Source organism: Pristis pectinata, chromosome 15, assembly GCF_009764475.1.
Source record: "Pristis pectinata isolate sPriPec2 chromosome 15, sPriPec2.1.pri, whole genome shotgun sequence".
In the NCBI taxonomy this organism is placed as follows: Eukaryota; Metazoa; Chordata; class Chondrichthyes; order Rhinopristiformes; family Pristidae; genus Pristis; species Pristis pectinata.
The window spans coordinates 49,529,074-49,547,694 of record NC_067419.1 but is presented as its reverse complement, the minus strand read 5'-3'; the positions used below and the strand labels follow the sequence as shown (position 1 = coordinate 49,547,694).

General features: G+C 44.0%; 2 protein-coding genes across 8 annotated transcripts in view; one reads left to right on the top strand and one right to left on the bottom strand.

Annotated features, from left to right (window-relative positions):
* ppfibp1b (PPFIA binding protein 1b) overlaps positions 1 to 13,250 on the bottom strand; it is a 165,049-nt gene extending 151,799 nt beyond the window's left edge. For 5 of the 7 annotated variants that reach the window (XM_052030068.1, XM_052030070.1, XM_052030072.1 and 2 more), the window contains exon 1: positions 13,094 to 13,236. The gene's annotated coding sequence lies outside the window, so the exon portion shown is untranslated. Of the gene's footprint in view, positions 1 to 13,093 lie in introns of all 7 variants that reach the window. The other 2 variants (XM_052030073.1, XM_052030074.1) reach the window with 2 other exon arrangements.
* The window catches only part of LOC127578273 (NADH-cytochrome b5 reductase 3-like), a 644,669-nt gene that overhangs the window by 175,877 nt on the left and 450,171 nt on the right, over positions 1 to 18,621 (top strand). The window lies entirely within an intron of this gene.

Genomic DNA, 18,621 nt, shown 5'->3' with positions numbered 1-18,621 from the left:
TGATTTAGGCAAAAATGTAGATGAGCTGATTAGCAAGTTTGCAGGTGACGTAAAAATTAGCACAATTGAGGATAGTGACAAAGGTTGTCAAAGGATAAAGCAATATACAGTTGGAAATATGGGCACAGAAATGGCAGATGGAGTTTAATCTGGACAAGTGTGAGGTGTTGCACTTTGGGAGGTCAAATGCAAGAGAAAAGTACACAGTAAATGGCAGGACCCTTAGGAACATTGATGTACAGAGAGATCTTGGGTCCCAAGTCCATAGCAACCTGAAAGTGGCAACTCAAGTACACAGAGTGGTTAAAATCAAGTGTACAGCAGACTGGTCTTCATCGGTTAGGGCATTGACTATAAAAGTTGGGAACTAACGTTGCAGCTGTATAAAACTTTGGTTAGGCCACATTTGGACATGGTGTGCAGTTCTGGCCACTGCATTATAGGAAAGATGTGGAGGCTTTGCAAAGAGTGCAGAAGATATTCAGCAGGATGATGCCTGGATTAAAGATACAAGGAGAGATTGGAAACTTGGATTGTTTTCTCTGGAGCATTGGAGACTGTGGGGTGACCTGATTCAAGTCTATAAAAATATGAGAGGCATAGAGTAGATGGGGGTGGGGGGTGCACGGAGAGTGGAAGCAGATATGATTACAATGTTTAAGAAGCACTGAGAGAGGCACATGAACAATATGGATTACATGCAGGCAGATGGAATTTTCAGCAGTGACACTGTGGGCCAAAGCATCTGTTCATGTGCTGTACTGTCCTATGTTCTAAATACAGAGTTCTCCTTTAATATACAATAGTATCCCCACACATTAATAGTCAAACTCAAAACCAATAATCCCAACAATGTCATTGGCAACCTTTGTTTAAAGATACCAGTGACATGTTTAGAACTTGAGTTGCCATCCCAAAGAAGCATAGGTTAAAAATTAACTTAGAAATAATGATTCTTTATAACAGTTCATGTTTGTTTTTAAAAATTCCTCATTTTGAAATTACAATTTATTCGACCAACTATAAATGCCAAAACTTTCCACATGAAGTTACACAAGAGAGACTTAAGATGCTGGAAAGCTGGAGCAATTCAGCACGTCAAGCAGCATCAATGAAGGGAAATGACAGTCGAGACCCGAAACATTGACTATCATTTCCCTCCATAGATGCGGCCTGACCCGTCAAGTTCCTTCAGCACCTTTGTGTGTTGTAGGTGAGGTTACATGCTGAAAAGCAACTCTGCAGCTTACATATTTGCACTAATCAATTTACACCATACAAGCAGATCAACAAGAGAAGTGTCTTCAACCTTCTCCAAGGTTACTGGGCATCTAACTCAACCTTTCAGATTTCCTGAAAAATCTTTCAGGAATCAAACTTTTCATCAGCATCAATACAGTATGCAAACTCAGTTGTCACATCCAACTCACTATACAAGTTACAACAACCCAAATCAATAAGTTTAACTTATGACAACAGCAAAAACTAAGAACTCAACTTGAACAGTGCACACAATTCTGAAATAGTGAGCGAGTTTTACCATGAATACCCACTTTGGAAAATTTTTTTTTGAAATAAATTGTCAAGAGGGAAAATAACTTTTAATTTGGGACTGCTGTTGCATTTAGCCGATGTCAGCTGCTTTGGCTTGAACTCGAACTTTTCCAATAATTCCACAGGATTTTGGCAAATTCCCATTTTCAAAATTTGTGAAAGCTCTAAGCTTTACAATGGTTGATGTGACAGAACCACATTCTCAGTAAAACAGCAAGCTCAGACAAATTCATGCATTAGACAGATTTCCTTTCATGAAATTAACACAGTATGAAGATCCTGCATTAATAAGAGGTGCACTGGTTCAAAACACCACTCCCACTGTCCTCCACCCCAACCTGAGCTCCCTCTGTTAGCAGGCTGTTGATTAATGATGATACATCAGAGCAGAGGATATTAATATTACGTACTAGGTGAAAGCAACAAGCAAAACTTAGATCAAATGAAGGGTCTCGACCTGAAACATCGACTGTCCATTTCCCTCCATAGATGTTGCCTGACCTGCAGAGTTCCTTCACTTTTTTGTGTTGGCTCAGATTCCAGCATCTGCAGTCTCTTGTGTCTCCAAAACTTAGTTATGACCCCATCAATTTGGCAACAGCTCATGGCCAGAGCAGCATCTGAAACAATCGCCTCACCGATCTGCAGATATTCTCATTTTTCCCCACAGAATATTTCAATGCATTTCAGGTCCAAACTCTTCACATATTTAAAAGTGGTATACCTCATAGGCCTGTGGGGCTACAATTGAATGCACAACATCTTAGGATTCATCGTATGAATTTTTCAAATCATGGTCTAACTGCAAACAGAAGCGTAATATATTGTAGAACAGTGTTGAGATCAAGCAGGAAATATGTGGAAATGTCAATCAACTGACCTCAAGTAGGCCATGAATTCAGGAGAAAAACTGGTTTTCAAGACTATACAATACACTTGAGTTCCAAAAGAAAATGTAGATAACTTATGACAGAGATGCCTCAGGAGGATCAAAGAGGGCTAATAAAGTCACATACACTACTTCTACTAGACATGGCTTCATGAACAACTGGAATAACAAAGCTTAGTATACCAAGGCATTAAAATATTGCCATGGAAATTTATTTCACTATAAGACAACCAATATTGCATTCATCAAGCTTGAATTTTGAAGTATGAAGGGCATCAATGGAACCACACCTAGAGAACAGTGCATAGTATTGGTCTCATTTTTTAAAGAGAGGATGTGTTGGAAGCAGTTTGAAGATTTACTGGACCAATACCTGGAATGGGAGGGTTGTCTGAAAAGGCTGGGCAGGCTAGACTTGTATCAACTGGAGTGAGAGGGGATATGATTGAATCACAAGCTCTTGCAGGTTCCTAACAAGGTGAATGTGGAGATGGTTCCTCTTGTAAGAAAATCTAGACCTAGGTGATCACTATGTTAAAATAGGAGGCTGCATCTTAAGATCAGCAATGATGGGCAGTCTTGGGGGCCTTGGTCGCCAACTTCGGCTTCTATTTCCTTGAGATCTTGTGCAAATTAAGTCAGGTGAGGTGGATTTTTTCCTCCAAGGGTCGTGAGCCTTCAGGCCTCTTTCTCAAAGGACAGTGGAAACATAGTCTGAATATTTTTAAAAGCAAATGTACATAAATTCCTGATTAACAAGGGGATGAAAGGTTACAGCAGGTAGACAGGAATGTGAAGAAACAAGCAGATCAGCCATGATCTCATTCAATGACAGGCCAGGCTCAAAGGGCCTAGTGGCCAACACTCCTAATTTGTACATGCCTATGGAATTAATAGTCAGAGGGAAACAGGTCCTCTGGCCCACCAATTCCAAGCCCACCATCAACCACCTATTTACACTAATCCCATTTTTATTCTCCCCATATTTTCATCAACTCCCCCAAATTCTACCAAAAATTTACCTACAAATAGCAGTAAACTGGACAAGAAACTGAATGAACACAAATTGTCAGCTTCCAGGCTGAGAAACCAAGACAAACATTACTTACAAGCTCTGCTCTTGCTTAGTAAATCTAAAGAGCAAACACGTTAATGCTACCTTCTCCTCTCATGGAGCACACAGCTTCCATGTGGGGAACTTCCAATCTCAGCCAGCCATACAGGAACTTTGCAACCTTAGGTTCAAAACCAGAAATTTTGGAAATACTCAAGCAATGAGATAGCACCTCTCCATAGATTCTGCCTTGTCTACTGAATAGGTAAAGCATTTTCTATTTTTGTCTCACATTTCCAGCATCTGCAGTTTTTTTCATTTACTTTCAACAGAACTTTCCCACTAATGTACTTTGTTTCTTTTTAGGAATCCTAGGATCCAATAAGTTTTACTAACCAACCTTTCAACATGCCCTTCCACTTTTAAGGAATGATGCACATGTACCTCCAAGCTCATCTGTTACTGTACACCCTTTAAGACTGTGCCATGTAGTTTATGTGGTCTCTCTTTCTGCCAAAGTATGCAACTTCACACTTCTCGAAATTCATCTGCCACTGTACTCTATGGAGCCAGACCATCTATGACTTCCTGTTTACTATTACTATCCTCCATATATTCACCATATTTCTAACCTTGTCATCCTCTAACTTGAAAATGTTATCCTGCACAATCCATACCATTAACAGATATCTTAAAATGCAGTGGGTCTCAATGACCCTTACTGTAATGTCATGTACTGTATTCCCTTCAATCTTGTTTATCAAAACATCAAAAATATCAACCAGATTAATTAAACATGTCCTTAATAAACCTGTGCTGGATCACTTTTACCAACCTAAACTTCTCCAAGTGCCCATTAATGTTTTCCTGGTTATTGACTGGGTTGAACTGTGCTTGATCTTACCCACTTTTCTTGTTAAACCACAGAAAGTACACCTCTGGCTACACTAACCTATCGTGAACCAACCTCCAGACCTCACAAAGCAGACCAGTCCCAGAGTGCAACTACGCCTTTAGTGGCAGAGTCTCGGGACCATCTCAGTGGCTTTTTATTTAAACAGCTTGTGCATCAAAAGGCCTTTTTAACTGTTTCTAAATAACTGCTAATCAGTGACACTTAAAAAAGATGAAATAAATTTAAATAATTTAAAATATAAAAATTAATAACATTAAGATTGATTAATAAAGCAAAACTGAACTTGCATTTTAAATCGAAGTCAGCAATTCAATATACCAGCTAAGACACCACATACGAACTATATCTGGTCATCAGCTCAACATGACTGCACCTAGCCCAGGACCTGATGCTGAGCCCAGTGACAGAGCAGGTCAGATGCGCTGGTACCTGATCTCAAGCATGTTCCCAGCTTCCCCATTGGAATGCAGAGATGTGCAAGATGAAATGTGCTAACCTGCACACTGTCAACTGTTCTCCACGGAAATACCAACCAGCTATCAGCACAATCGGCCCATTGTTTCCAAAAGCTTCCCCATAGCTGAGCTTAACCAGATTGGTCTGTCATTGCCTGGCACGTCCTTACACCTTTTTGAAGGAGGGTGTTAGATTTTGTTACCTTTGCTCTGGTACCTTTGCTGTATCTAGGGAGAATTGGAAAATTCTAGCAGGCCAGAACCATGTATATAATTCAGGTTTTCATTTGAAAAAAAGTCTGAAAAATTCTAGCCAGTACCTGAAGGAATGATTTCAAAAACAAACCTATTTTTATATATAGTATATAACCTTCCTTGTAAGCATCAACAGTCTGTGGTAAATGAGCAGAATTAACACAGAGAAGTGGTTCTAAGTGCTGTTGAGCTCTGCCCTAGGAAGGGATAGTTTAATCCATATTTGTTCTCCAAATGAAGTTACATTGTCAAAAATGTGAAAAATGTTATTGAGAGGTCGGATTAATGAAAGTTTAACTCTCATGCCTCCCACAGTGCTCCGAAATGATGTGTCTGAATGATCTGTGCTGTCTATTCTGGTAGAGGATCTTAACGGGAAAATGAATTAAAGGATTAAATATTTAATCCATTCGATAAAAAAAAATCAAAAATGAAATATAAAATCTAAGTGGAATGTACAGATCTCATTTGCTTTTAAAATTATTTTCTAAAGAATAATTCGATCATATTACAGAATAAATTAAGTTATTTTCAATAATTACACATTAGTGCATAGAAGTTTTGAAATTTTAAGTCATCTGATGTTGTCACTGAGACAAAAATGTGAAAGACTCCAACATTGCGCTCAATGCATTAAAGTGCACATATGTTGTGCAATTAAAATTTGAAATGCCTGCAACGTTTAAAGGTAAAGAGTCTGAAGAACTCAGAACAAGGGCTCGAATTTATTTAAAGATAGCAGACTAATTATCAACATTTTGGCTAGATACCTCCAAAACTTTGACTAACTTTAATGTGGCCAATTGTATAACTGCCCTTGTATCCACCTTGCCTAATTCTTTGCAATCAAAGCTGCAGATGCATTGTATTCTCTCAGTAACTGCAAAGGCACCCAGGGGATACCCAAAACCCTATGAAGGAGATACCAACTTCCTGTGTAACACCTCGATCATTAACTCGCAGACTGTACCTCTGATCTGCATCACTCTATAGTAAGTTCCTTCTAAATAAATATCAAGTTTTAAAACAAAATCAGAAAATACTGGAAACACTTAACAGTTCAGGCAGCATCTGTGGAAAGAGAAACAGAATTGACATTTCTATCTCATGTTTATGTTTTATGTTGCAAGAAGCAGAGGCTGGAATTGGACACAAGTGTAGATGAGACAACATCAACAAAATATTCACTAGCTGCCATGATGGGTTTATTAATTGAGGAAACATCTTTTCCATATTTCAATCTTTTTGTGTTCAGAACATCTCTATAAAATCAGTAAGATCACCTCTCATTCTTCTGAACTCCAAGGAATAGACCCAACTTCTTTAGTCAGTCATGATAGTTCAACCCTCTCATCCAAAGATCTAGCAGAACGAATCTCTTTCAGACTGCCTCCAATGTCAGCAAATCCTTTTTTAAATAAGGGGACCAAAACTCGGCACAGTCCTCCAGACGTGGCTTCACCAACACCCTGTGCAATTGTAACAATACTTCCCAACTCCTAAACTCCAACTCCCTTGCACATATGCCATGTCTTCCTCACTACTTGCTGCACCTCACAATTACTACCTTCCATTCTTTAAAGAAAAGACATCCAAGTGGGTTGCATGCTGCTGTGCTGGTAACCTGGCACAAGCCTCTGCCCTCCATTGGCATTCTCAATAATATCATCTTCATGTAGATTGGTGTGGAGTTAGCCACCAAAGCCACGTGCAGAGGCTGCCAATGATGATTTGTGTGGGATTGAGCTGCTCACTGCCAAGATGCGAGGCTCAGGATTGTAACCTGGCTTGCATGGTGAGTGTGGCTGTTCCACAGAACCTGGAACTTGCTACCATGGCAGAATCTCCAGGCTGGGGAGAGCTGCAAACCAAAGCAAGGGGGAGACAAGAGTTTCCATCACCTCCTATAATGTCTACACTCACTCTTGAGCCCCACATCTCAGTGTTGAGCTGCCACACTGCTCACTCACCCCAACCCACCCAACACCAGCCCTCACAGGCAGCCTATGCACATTGCCTTGATGGCTCGCTCCAGAGTTTCATCACTGTGGGGGCACCATTAGGGTTTGGTTCTCAACTAGATCCTAGCAGTGCTGTTGGTAATGCATTTCTCCATTTATGTTTTAATAACCTGTTAGTACCTATTCCCCTGGCGCTCTCGTTTCCAGGATCTTACACATCTGTGTTTTAATATTCCTTAGCACCAAGACCAGTGTACAGGTTTGAAAGTATATTCCAGAGCTGGGAGGCAAATACTCAGGTTCAATGCTTCATCTCAACACTAAGCATAAAGGTCATGATGTGTGAAAGTACAAAATGTTTACATGTTTGTAGAATAGATCAGGAAAAGCACAAAGTTAAGCTGACCAAGGATTGGTCCACATTATGGACTAAAGCAGCAAATCAGAACAGAGCAGGCTTCACACTGACTGAATTGTGACCTGATTGGCAAAATTCAGTGTTCATTTCACCAACCTTTGTTACTCCTTCAGCTCTCTACATCATATACTGTAGACTTGCAGCCAACATCCTAATGTGGCATACAATGGGCTAAGCCAACCACATCAGACAAACCACACATTTCATCACAAATCTCAAACAGTTCAACGGTACACAACGTGCTTCGATTGCTGCATTCAGAAATTGGACTTGCAGCCTGCCTTTGCAAGATGTAGCAAGAAACATTTCCTCCAAAATGGATGGCATTACAGACAAAAACATTTCAGTTTTTTTATAATTTGATATAAGGCACAATGAAAAACTCTGAAGAGTCTTCTGATCATTTCTCAATGAAGCAAACATCCTTTTGTCATTGAATCATACAACATGGAAACAGGCCATTCAGCCCACCACATCCATGCCAACCAGCAGCCACCCACATTAATCCAATCTTCCAGCATGGCCTTCTATGTCTAGGTGATTCAAGTGTTTGTCTAGATGCTTAAATGCTGTCAGTGGCTTTGTTTCCAGCACTCTCAGGCAGTGTATTCCAGGAATTTAGGAGTCTCTGGGTGAAAAACATCCCCCTTAGATCCCCTCTCAATCTCTTCCCCATTACCCCAAATCTGTGCCCCCTACTTCGATCTACTTCTCATATGCAGTCCACTCTATCTATACCCCTCATAAATTTTATATACTCAATGATATCCTTTCTTAACCTTCTCTACTCCAGGAAAAAGACCTAGCCTCTCCAGTCTCTCCTCATAGCTGAAACACTCCATTCCAGGCAACATCCTGATGAATCTCCTCTGCACCCTCTCCAGCACTATCAAAGCCTTCCCACAGAACTGCATGCAGTACCCCAGCTGAGGTCTGATCAATGTTCTATAAAGTCAGGGTATAACCTTCCTGCTGTTGTATTCAACGTTCCAACTAATGAAGGCCAGTATCCCATATGCCTTCTTAACCACATTAGCTATATGCGCTGCCACCTTCAAGGACCTTTGGAAACACAAGCAAAACTGCAGATGCTGGAAATCTGGAGCAACACACACAAGATGCTGGAGGAACTCAGCAGGTCAGGCAGCATCTATGGAGGGAAATGAAAAGTCTACGTTTCAGGCCTGGAAAGGAAGAAACAAAACCCAGAATAAAAGGATGGGGGGAGGCAGAGGACCTTTGGAAAGTGTCTTTGTCTCAAGCAAAAGACTGGCACACTGCCTGACCTGCTGAGTAACTGGAAAGAGAAACAGAATTAATGCTTCAAGTTGAAAACCCTCCCACAGATGCTGCCTGACCCACTGAGTGCTTCCAGTACATGTTCTTTCAGATTTTCAGTTTTTTTAATTTTCACCCAACTGTCTCAAGCTAGTCAAGACCCACGTTCCTCCAAAATAGAAATATAAAAACAACCCCAAACAAGCCAGAATTTGTTAGATTTATTTAATTTTCAGTATCCAGAAGTTGCTGACAAGGCCAGCATCTATTGCCCATCCCTAACTGGGTGAAGGGGCAGTCTTTTTCCCCCAGGGTAGTGGAATCAAGAACTAGTGGACATAGATTTAAGGGGAGAGATTTAATAGGAACCCGAAGGGCAACTTTTTCACCCAGAGGGTGATTCATATATGGAGTGAGCTGCCAGAGGAAGTGGTTGAGGCGGGCACAATGACAACATTTAAAAGACACTTAGGTACATGGATAGGAAAGGTTTGGAGGGATATGGGCCAAACCTGGGCAAATGGGAATCTTGGTTGGCAAGGACCAGTTGGGCCGAAGGGCCTGGTTCCGTGCTATATGACTATATGATTAACTGCACTTGAGAAGATGGTAGTGAGGAACCAGCTTAAACTACTGCAGCACACCAAGTACAACCAGAGTGCTGTTCACAAGATCACAAGACAAGGGAGCAGAAGCAGGCCAATCGGCCCATCGAGTCTGCTCCAAGGAAAGGGAAATAGAAATGAGAAATGGGGAATGGGGGAAGAAGAAGAAGAAAAAAAAACTATTCTAATCCCAATTACCGGCCTTATCCCCATATCCCTTGATATCCTGACTATTTAGATATCTATCTATCTCCTCCTTGAACGCCCCCACTGATCTGGCTTCCACTGCTGTACATTACTAGGCCATACACCCCTCAGGTCTGCTGTACCATTCAACAAAACACAACCTGCCCTTGACCTCACCACAACAATCCAATTTCTCTTATGCCCAGAAATCTTCAAAACCTACAGTACGTCCAATGTCTGATCATCATTATTTGTCTGGGATAGGGAATTCCAAAGATTCATAATAGTTTGTGAAGCAGTTTCTCTACTTAATTCAACGTGACTGATCCCCAACAGCAAGGCTGTGACTCCCTGCGGTAGTGGCACCTCTGCATCTCACCTGTCACAATAACAGCAGTAGCAACAGAATTTTGCCAATAACATGATAAATTGAGACAACATTTGTGCAACACTTCCAGGATTTAGACCTTAAGGCAATAATGAAGGAATAGCAAGTCAGGATGGTATACGACTTCGAGGGTAACCTCCAGGCAGTGGTGTTTCCCTGAACCCACTGCCCTTAATTTTCTTGGCATTAGACAATTTGGGTTTGGAAGCTGCTGTCACAGTAGCCTAGGTGAGTACCTTCTGTAGAGAGTACAGTGTAGATACAGTATGCCAGTGTGGATGGGGGTACCAAGCAAGCAGGCTGCTCAGTCAGATCAGTGTCACACAGCATGGACACAAGTCCTCAGTCCACTGCGTCCACACAGACCAGCAAGCACCCTTTTGTTGCTGGAGCTGCACACATCCAGGTAAGCTGGTTTATTCTGCTTCGATGTAGCAGTTATAATATAACTGAGTCACATGTTTGGCCATTAGAAAATACATTAAAGAATCAAACCACATTGGTGGATGTGGAGTCACAGAGGCCAGATTGGGTAATGATAGCATATTTCCTCACCGAATCCATGCTCCGACACAAATTCATAACTCATTACCACCCAAGGAACAGGACAGTTTCTAACAGATATACACAACATTAAATATATGCACAGATCATTTCTCCTGCTTCCAAAATGGGATCCAACCTGAAACAAAATAGAAGCTTGAGAAACGACCTTTCCTCTTTTCACAAATGCTGCCCGACCTTGCAGACAATTTCCATCATTTTCATGTTATCCCCTTAGACTGGCAACATCAATACTATTTTGCTTTCCCCTTCTCCCACAGAAAGACAACAGTGCTACTGCTACATTTTTCAAATATTCCACTGAATGAACACAATCTTGGCAAGATTACTCCCCATTGCCTGAAGTGGTGGCTTTCTTGGCCACTTCTGAGGGTATTATCAGCCAACCGTGAAGGATGGAACATGTAGGCTGTCTAAATGGTAAAACAATGTCAACACAAGACTTTTCTCATGCTTTTCTCATACTTCACATCTAGCAGGACAGAATCACTACACACACTTCTAGGTTGACTGTCGAACCTATTGAGCGACCATACCAAAAATAACATAGTGCAATGATGTAAATAGCTATACGAGTCTGTTTTTCAAAGCACATTGGGAAAACAGTATATCAAGGGGGAGAAATAATTGATGCAACAAAGTCTACCATTCCCTTAGTGTGCCCTTATTAACAAGCCACAAAAGGGGAGCACAGCACAGTAAAAATGAAGTACAAAGTCAACTGAAGCATCTCAGTGTCAACTGCCCACTTTAGTTAGGCATATAAACAGACGTAATTTTTTTCCATTTTCGTTTGCAACAACTGGCTCTACAAAAATACATATCCCAAAATACTTGTCTCCACCAATTTCCAACTTGGCAACAGCTCCTATACCTAGCCCGCATTTCTTACTAGCCACAAATGATATGCGGGAATTTATTCTGGACTATTTAAATCCCATCAAAATGTTAATCTAATGCACTTTTAAGTACAGGATTTCAATTAACTGTGGTTCCTATTCTAAGAATGGCTCCCAGTTGTAGGATTATGCCTCATGTTCAGCACAATAAGACCTGGATACTTCAATACTGTTCTATGATTGTATATCTGACCTCATAGTGGAGTGCTTGGATTATAATTCTGTATTTCAATAAATCAAGTATCAGTAAAGTCAATAACCCTTTAAATGGTCTCAATTGCTTTCTCTGTCAGATTATAAAAAGATAGCTAACAGTAAAAATTTTAAAACTGCAAGTGAAATAACAAAGCATTTGACACACATGGGATGACGTGTCTTCTATTTACAGAAAACCTGCTGTGTACTTTCAGCATTTATTCCATTACTTAGCATATTTCCTATTCATGTGAATTACACCAGCAAGTTTGAAGCTTCACTCAGATCTGAAATGATGGAACAGAACAGTAAATGATAATCGAAAAATACAGACCAGACACTGGAATCATTAAGCTATTTACAGATGCTGACCAACCTACAGTACATTTTCAGCAATTTATCATTTCCAAAACTCCACCATACAGCAGGTCTGAGCCACTTAATGGTCGTCCTGTCCACATTTTTAATTTTAAGCAAAAATAGAATAACTCAGGAAACCCACAGCAATTGGCATGTGGAGGGAACAGACACTCTTATGTTTTAAGTCAACACACACCCAGGCAGAGAGCTGGCAAACAAAGTCTGGTACACGAATACAGTGTGGAGGGAGTCCAGAGGAGCTGTACCGAGAGAGCAGACCCCTGCCCAGAGTTTGGTCCACATAACTCCCTGCAATTCCCCCACACTGACAAGCATCCAGACAGACACAGGTCTTCCCACTTATAGGGAAGGAAACTGACCCCATGATTAAGCCAACACACCCCAGTGACCCAGACCCAAGGGTGAGTGCTGAGGCGGGAGCGCGCAATGCCTCATTGACCCGATCGGGAGCTCGCATTCCCTTGGCGACCCTGGAGGCGGAAGCGCGCGCTCCCCAGTCACCCCGGGAGCTGGCACTGACGGGAGCGCGCGTTCACTATGACCCTGGTAATCCCGGCGCGCGTTCCCTCCGTCGTATGAGGCCAAGCGGGAGCGCGCGTACTCACAGACCCCGGGTCGACCACACATTCCCTCGCTGACCCCGGGAGCGCGCGATACCTCAGGGCAGGAGCGCGCGACCGCAGACCCTCGTTGGCAGGAGGCGCGGGCATTCCAGTGACCCGTGGCTGGGGGGGGGCGCGCATTCCCACTGACCCGTGGCTGGGGGGGCGCGCGCGCATTCCCACTGACCCGTGGCTGGGGGGGCGCGCGCATTCCCACTGACCCGTGGCTGGGGGGGCGCGCGCATTCCCACTGACCCGTGGCTGGGGGGGCGCGCATTCCCACTGACCTGTGGCGGGGGGCGCGCATTCCCACTGACCTGTGGCGGGGGGCGCGCATTCCCACTGACCTGTGGCGGGGGGCGCGCATTCCCACTGACCTGTGGCGGGGGGCGCGCATTCCCTCAGTGACCCTGGCGGGGGGCGCGCATTCCCTCAGTGACCCCCACCCAAGAGCGCGCGAGCGAGCGTTACCTTTAACGGTCCCTGCACCCACCTGCTCCGTTGCTCCCGGCCGCCGGCAGTGCCCACTCTCAGGGGCGGCGAGAAGACAAGCGGCGGCAGCCCGAAACTCCGAAGACTCGGGGACACACGGCGGCCGCCCCTCGCTCGCCGCCGCCGCCTCGGCAAACACGGCCCACCCCGCCTCACGTGACACTGGCGCTCTCGGCAACCATAGGTCCGCCCGGGCAAGTGACTGCTCCTCTGATTGGATACCACAGCCGTCCGTCCAGCACGGAAAGGGTGGAGCCAAGGGAGGCAGTCGCCCAGCGAAGATTCGCGGCGAAACGATTGGCCGAGCCGCCTGTCAGTTTGGAGAGGGGGCGGGGCGTAGGGTGGGGCGCGGAGGTGAGTGAGCCCGACGTCTGGCGCTGGGAAATGGAGCACTCGGCACCCTTCGGCCCTTCAAGTATGTGCTGCCCTACCTACACTAATCCTATTCACCTGCGTTAATTGTAATTGGTTTGTTATAGACATATATACGGTGAAAAGCTTTGATTTGTATGCCATCCATACAGACAAGTTCACCACAGCAGTGCATTGAGGTAGCACAGGGGAAAACAATAACAATGCAGAATAAAGTGTCCCAGTTACAGAGAAAGTGCAGTGCAGGCAGACAATAAGGTGCAAGGGCCATGACGAGGTAGTCCACGGGTTCACTCTCCAGAAGACTGACCTGACGTCTGCAGTGGTGACTGCGGGTACAGATGCGTTGGAGGCTGTCGGGGTGGGTGGTGACATTCCATTCCCCTTCTGTTCAGAGTGTACAAAGAATGCAACAGGCTCATCGGTGAGGGATGAGCTGTTGTCGGCGATGCTGCCTGGCTTCGTTTCGTAGCCTGTTGTAGCATGTAAGCCCCGCCACAACTGACAGCTGGTCAAGGATTTGATTTTGGACGGGTATTGTCTCTTGGCAACCCTGATAGTTTTACGAAGGCTTTTCATTACGCAAGAAAATGGGAACAGGAGTAGGCCACTCGGCCCCTCTATCCTACCCCATCATTCCATAGGATCATGGCTGATTTATATTGGTCTCAACTCATGTGCCAGTTCCCCATAACCCTCAATTCAGCACTCACTGTCAGCAAACCAAGGAACTGATTGTGGACTTCAGGAAGGGGAAGCCGGGAGAACACACACCAGTCCTCATTGAGGGGTCAGCGGCGGAAAGGGTGAGTAGCTTCAAGTTCCTGGACGTCAACATCTCAGAGGATCTATCCTGGGCCCAACACGTTACTGCAATTACGAAGAAGGCACGTCAGTGGCTCAGCTTCATTGGGAGTTTGAGGAGAGTTGGTATGTCACCAAAGACACTTGCAAATTTCTATAGGTTTACAGTGGAGAGCATTCTGACTGGTTGCATCACTGCCTGGTACGGAGGCTCCAATGCACAGAATCTCAAGAGGTTGCAGAGGGTTGTAGACTCAGCCAGCTCCATCACGGGCACAACCCTCCCCACCATCGAGGACATCTTCAAGGGGCGGTGACTCAAGAAGGTGGCATCCATCACTAAGGAACCTCACCATCCAGGACATGCCCTCTTCTCATTATTACCATCAGGCAGGAGGTACAGGAGCCTGAAGACCCACACTCAGCAATTCACGAACAGCTTCTTCGCCATTAGATTTCTGAATGGTCCATGAATCAATGACCACCACCTCATTATTCCTTTTTTGCTCTATTTATTTATGTTTGTAATTTATAATATTTTGATGTCTTTGCACTTCATGTGTCAGTGATAAAAACATGATTCTGATTCTTTGATTTTCAAATATTTATCCAACTCCACCTTCAATATATCCAATGATCTGGCTTCCACCACCCTCTGGGGCAGAGAATTCCAGAGATTCACCCCCTCTGAGAGAAGAGGTTGCTACACACTTCAGTTTTCAATGATCGGCCCCTTACCTAATCCTAACCCTGATGTATCTACAGGAGGTACTGCCTCGAGAAGACGGCATCTATCATCGAGGAGCCCCACTAGTGGGTCATGCCCTCTTCTTGCTGCACCATCAGGCAGGGGGTACAGAAGCTTAAAGTCCCACACCACCAGGTTTAGGAACAGCTACTTTCTTATAACCATCAGGTTCTTGAACTGACCTGCACAAATGAAGCAGCTAGCAGAATCAAAGACCCCAAGCACCCGGGTCATTCTCTCTTCTCTCCTCTTCCATCGGGTAGAAGATACAGGAGCCTAAGGGCACATACCACCAGACTTAAGGACAGCTTCTAACCCACTGTGATAAGAGTATTGAACGGTTCCCTTATACAGTGAGATGGACTATGACCTCACGATCTACCTTGTCGTGACCTTGCACCTTATTGCACTGCACTTTCTCTGTAGCTGTGACACTTTGTACTGTTATTGTTTTTAACCTGTACTACATCAATGCACTCTGCTAACTCAATGTAACTACACTGTGTAATGAATTGACCTGTACGATCGGTTTGTAAGACAAGCTTTTCACTGTACCTCGGTACAAGTGACAATAATAAACCAATACCAATACCTACCTCAGCAATGGATCACTGCAGACCACCTCTTGCACTACTATGGACTAGTCTCTGACTGTGTCTTTATTTTTGCACTAAGGTCTTGTTTTGCAGTCTTTCTTTTCTCTCTTTCTTCACTGTCTTGTGTAATTTATGTATATTTATATTCTGTGTGTTGTCTGTACCTTCGTGCCGGTGACGTTGCTGCAAGCAAGGTTTTCATTGTACCAGCACCTCACTGTACTTGTGCACATGACAATAACTCCACTTGACTTATTTTATTGCAATGTCCCCATGTTCGTGACTGCCCCACTAGTGAAAACATCCCCTCATCTACCCTGCCAGGCCATGTTAGGATCTTATGTTTGAATAAGGTCACTGCTCATTCTTCTGAACTGCAAGGAATGCAGACCTAATTCTTAGGTTAGATCCATAGCATTCTTTGCCTTGCCTATTCAAGTAGTTCTCCAGCTGCTTTTTAAATGTGAGAGTATCTGCCTGCACCACCCCCTGAGGGAGAGAGGGAGTGGGGAGAGAAATTGTGGCAAGGGAGAGAAAGGGAGTGAGGTGGGACAGGGAGTGAGGAGGGAGAGGGAATGGAGAGGCAGGGAGTGGGGCAGGAGGGAAAGAGGGAATAGGGAGAGAGAGAGAGAGAGAGTGGGCATGAGAGAGAGAACTGAGAGATAGAATGAGGGAGAGTTGGGATGGAGGGGGGACACATTATTCGATAGACCCAACTCCACAGGCCTTTGCCCTCATCCCTATCCTCCTTTCCAAAGAGCAATACTCCACAAACCCCATCTCCCTCTCCGTGCGTACTATCCCACAGCCCCAGGCCTCTCTCCACACACTACCTGACAGACTCCATCCCACCATCCCCATTCCTCAGGCACTCACCCAGCTGCATCTCCTTCCCTCTGCACACACTGCAAAGTAGTCCCCATCCCTCATTCCCAATGCACACACTACCCAATAGATAAGATAAGATAAGATCTTTATTAGTCACACGTACATCAAAACACACAGTGAAATACATCTTTTGCGTAGTGATTTTGGGGGGCAGCCCGCAAGTATCGCCACACTTCCGGCGCCAACATAGCACGCCCATAACTTCCTAACCTGTTCGTCTTTGGAATGTGGGAGGAAACCGGAGCACCCGGAGGAAACCCACGCAGACACGGGGAGAACGTACAAACTCCTTACAGACAGCGGCGGGGATTGAACCCTCTGCACCCTCTACCCCAGGTTTACAGACTCCCTCATCTTGTTATTCACTGCACGTGGTTTGCTTTGCAGGCACCGAATTTCAACTTTTCTGTGTAATGGAACATTAAAGGGAAATCATTCCCCCAACAGGCCCCTGGGCTGTGACCGTAGTCAGCGGACCAAGGGCTACCTACTATCTCAGTGGAAGAGAGAATTCCCTTTGAGTTCTGTCTGGTGTCATGATAAATGTTTGTCTCTCAGAAAGAATCATAAAATCAAATCTAATTATTATGACATCACTATTTGTGGGATTTCACTGTACAGATTTCTTCGCAAAGCAGATTGGGCATGCCTGAAAAAAATTCCTGGGAGATTTTGGCAAAGTATTCCAATCCACATTTATGAACAGATTTCAAGTTGAGAAATTATGAGTCAAAAAGATTTTGATTGTATTTCGGTGTCCCTGATTTTACAGATGTAAAATTGCGATACTGCTCATACCTAGCTGCCCTGACAAGGAGCTGGTGAGACTTTTTCTTGAACTGCAGATGACGGTCTTGATACAACTGAGATGATGACTATATCACTTCACAGGGCAGATAAAATTAATCACATTAATATGGAACTGGAGCAACACACACAAAATGCTGGAGGAACTCAGCAGGTCAGGCAGCATCTATGGAGGGAAATAAACAGTCGACGTTTCAGATCAAGATGGTGTCACATCTAACCCAAGGTTGTGTAGGAATGAGAGGTGGATGGTAAAGTGGCCTTTCCCCTTGCTGCAGGATCTACAACCTGGAGGTATACAGGTCCCCTAGGACACTGGTTCAGTCATTTAGGACAGAGATGAGGAAAGTATTCTTCTCAGGGTTGTGAATCCTTGGAGTTCGCAGTCCCAGAGCGCTGTGGATGCTGAGTCTTTGAAGTTATTCAGATCTGAGATTGGTTAATTTCTTGGCATTGTGGGGATCAGAGGATATGGGAATCAGGTGGAAAGTGGAGCTAATTGATCTATGATCCAGACAGATTGTTGGTCTGTGAAGGAGCCAGGGGTTTGGGATTGTACAGGGCTGTGGAGCTCAGGCCAAGGTCAGACCGGCCACAACTGAATGGCCTACCCCTGTTTCTAATGAATGTTCCTGCATTCCCTGGATGCTCACTTTTCCTGAGACTGACTTCTCATTGTTAAATTTTTCAAACATTTTTCAAATTTTCTTCACAATCCAATAGAATTATTCACGTACCCTAGATTATTATTCCCAGCCTTTAGGTTCTTGGTCTCAGCATGTTTCTCATCTGTGATGTACCACTCCACTCTTCCCAAGAGCTGTGCAGCACAAGATGCCCGGGTGTTCGGTTAAAAGCAAGAGGTTTTGGCAGCAGAACAAGGGCAGTGTGTTTGACTCTGTGCTTACCACCTCAGGGTTTAGAAAACTCCATCACTATTCATCATCACAAAATGTTTAAAGGGTTTGGAGTATGTTCCTGCAGTGCTCTGAACTGAAAAGTGTGATCAGTATATAAATGATAGTGGATAGAATTCTGGAGATTGCAGAGGCTGTAAATTAGCCAACAGGCTCTGGTGAATTTAGGAGCCATGACATCAACACTCAGTATGGTTTATAGGGTAATTCAAAGCCTGACTAATTCACAGCCTTAGCTTCACTGATAGTTTGTTCAGTTTCAATTAAACATGTTGAATTCAAATCAAAGTTAAAAATACTCCTGAAGTGCTTTAGAGATTGTGAGTGGCTGTTGTGATGTCACCATTTCACTATAACTTTGCCCCCGATTCACAGGAGGCTGTAATTGGCAATAATT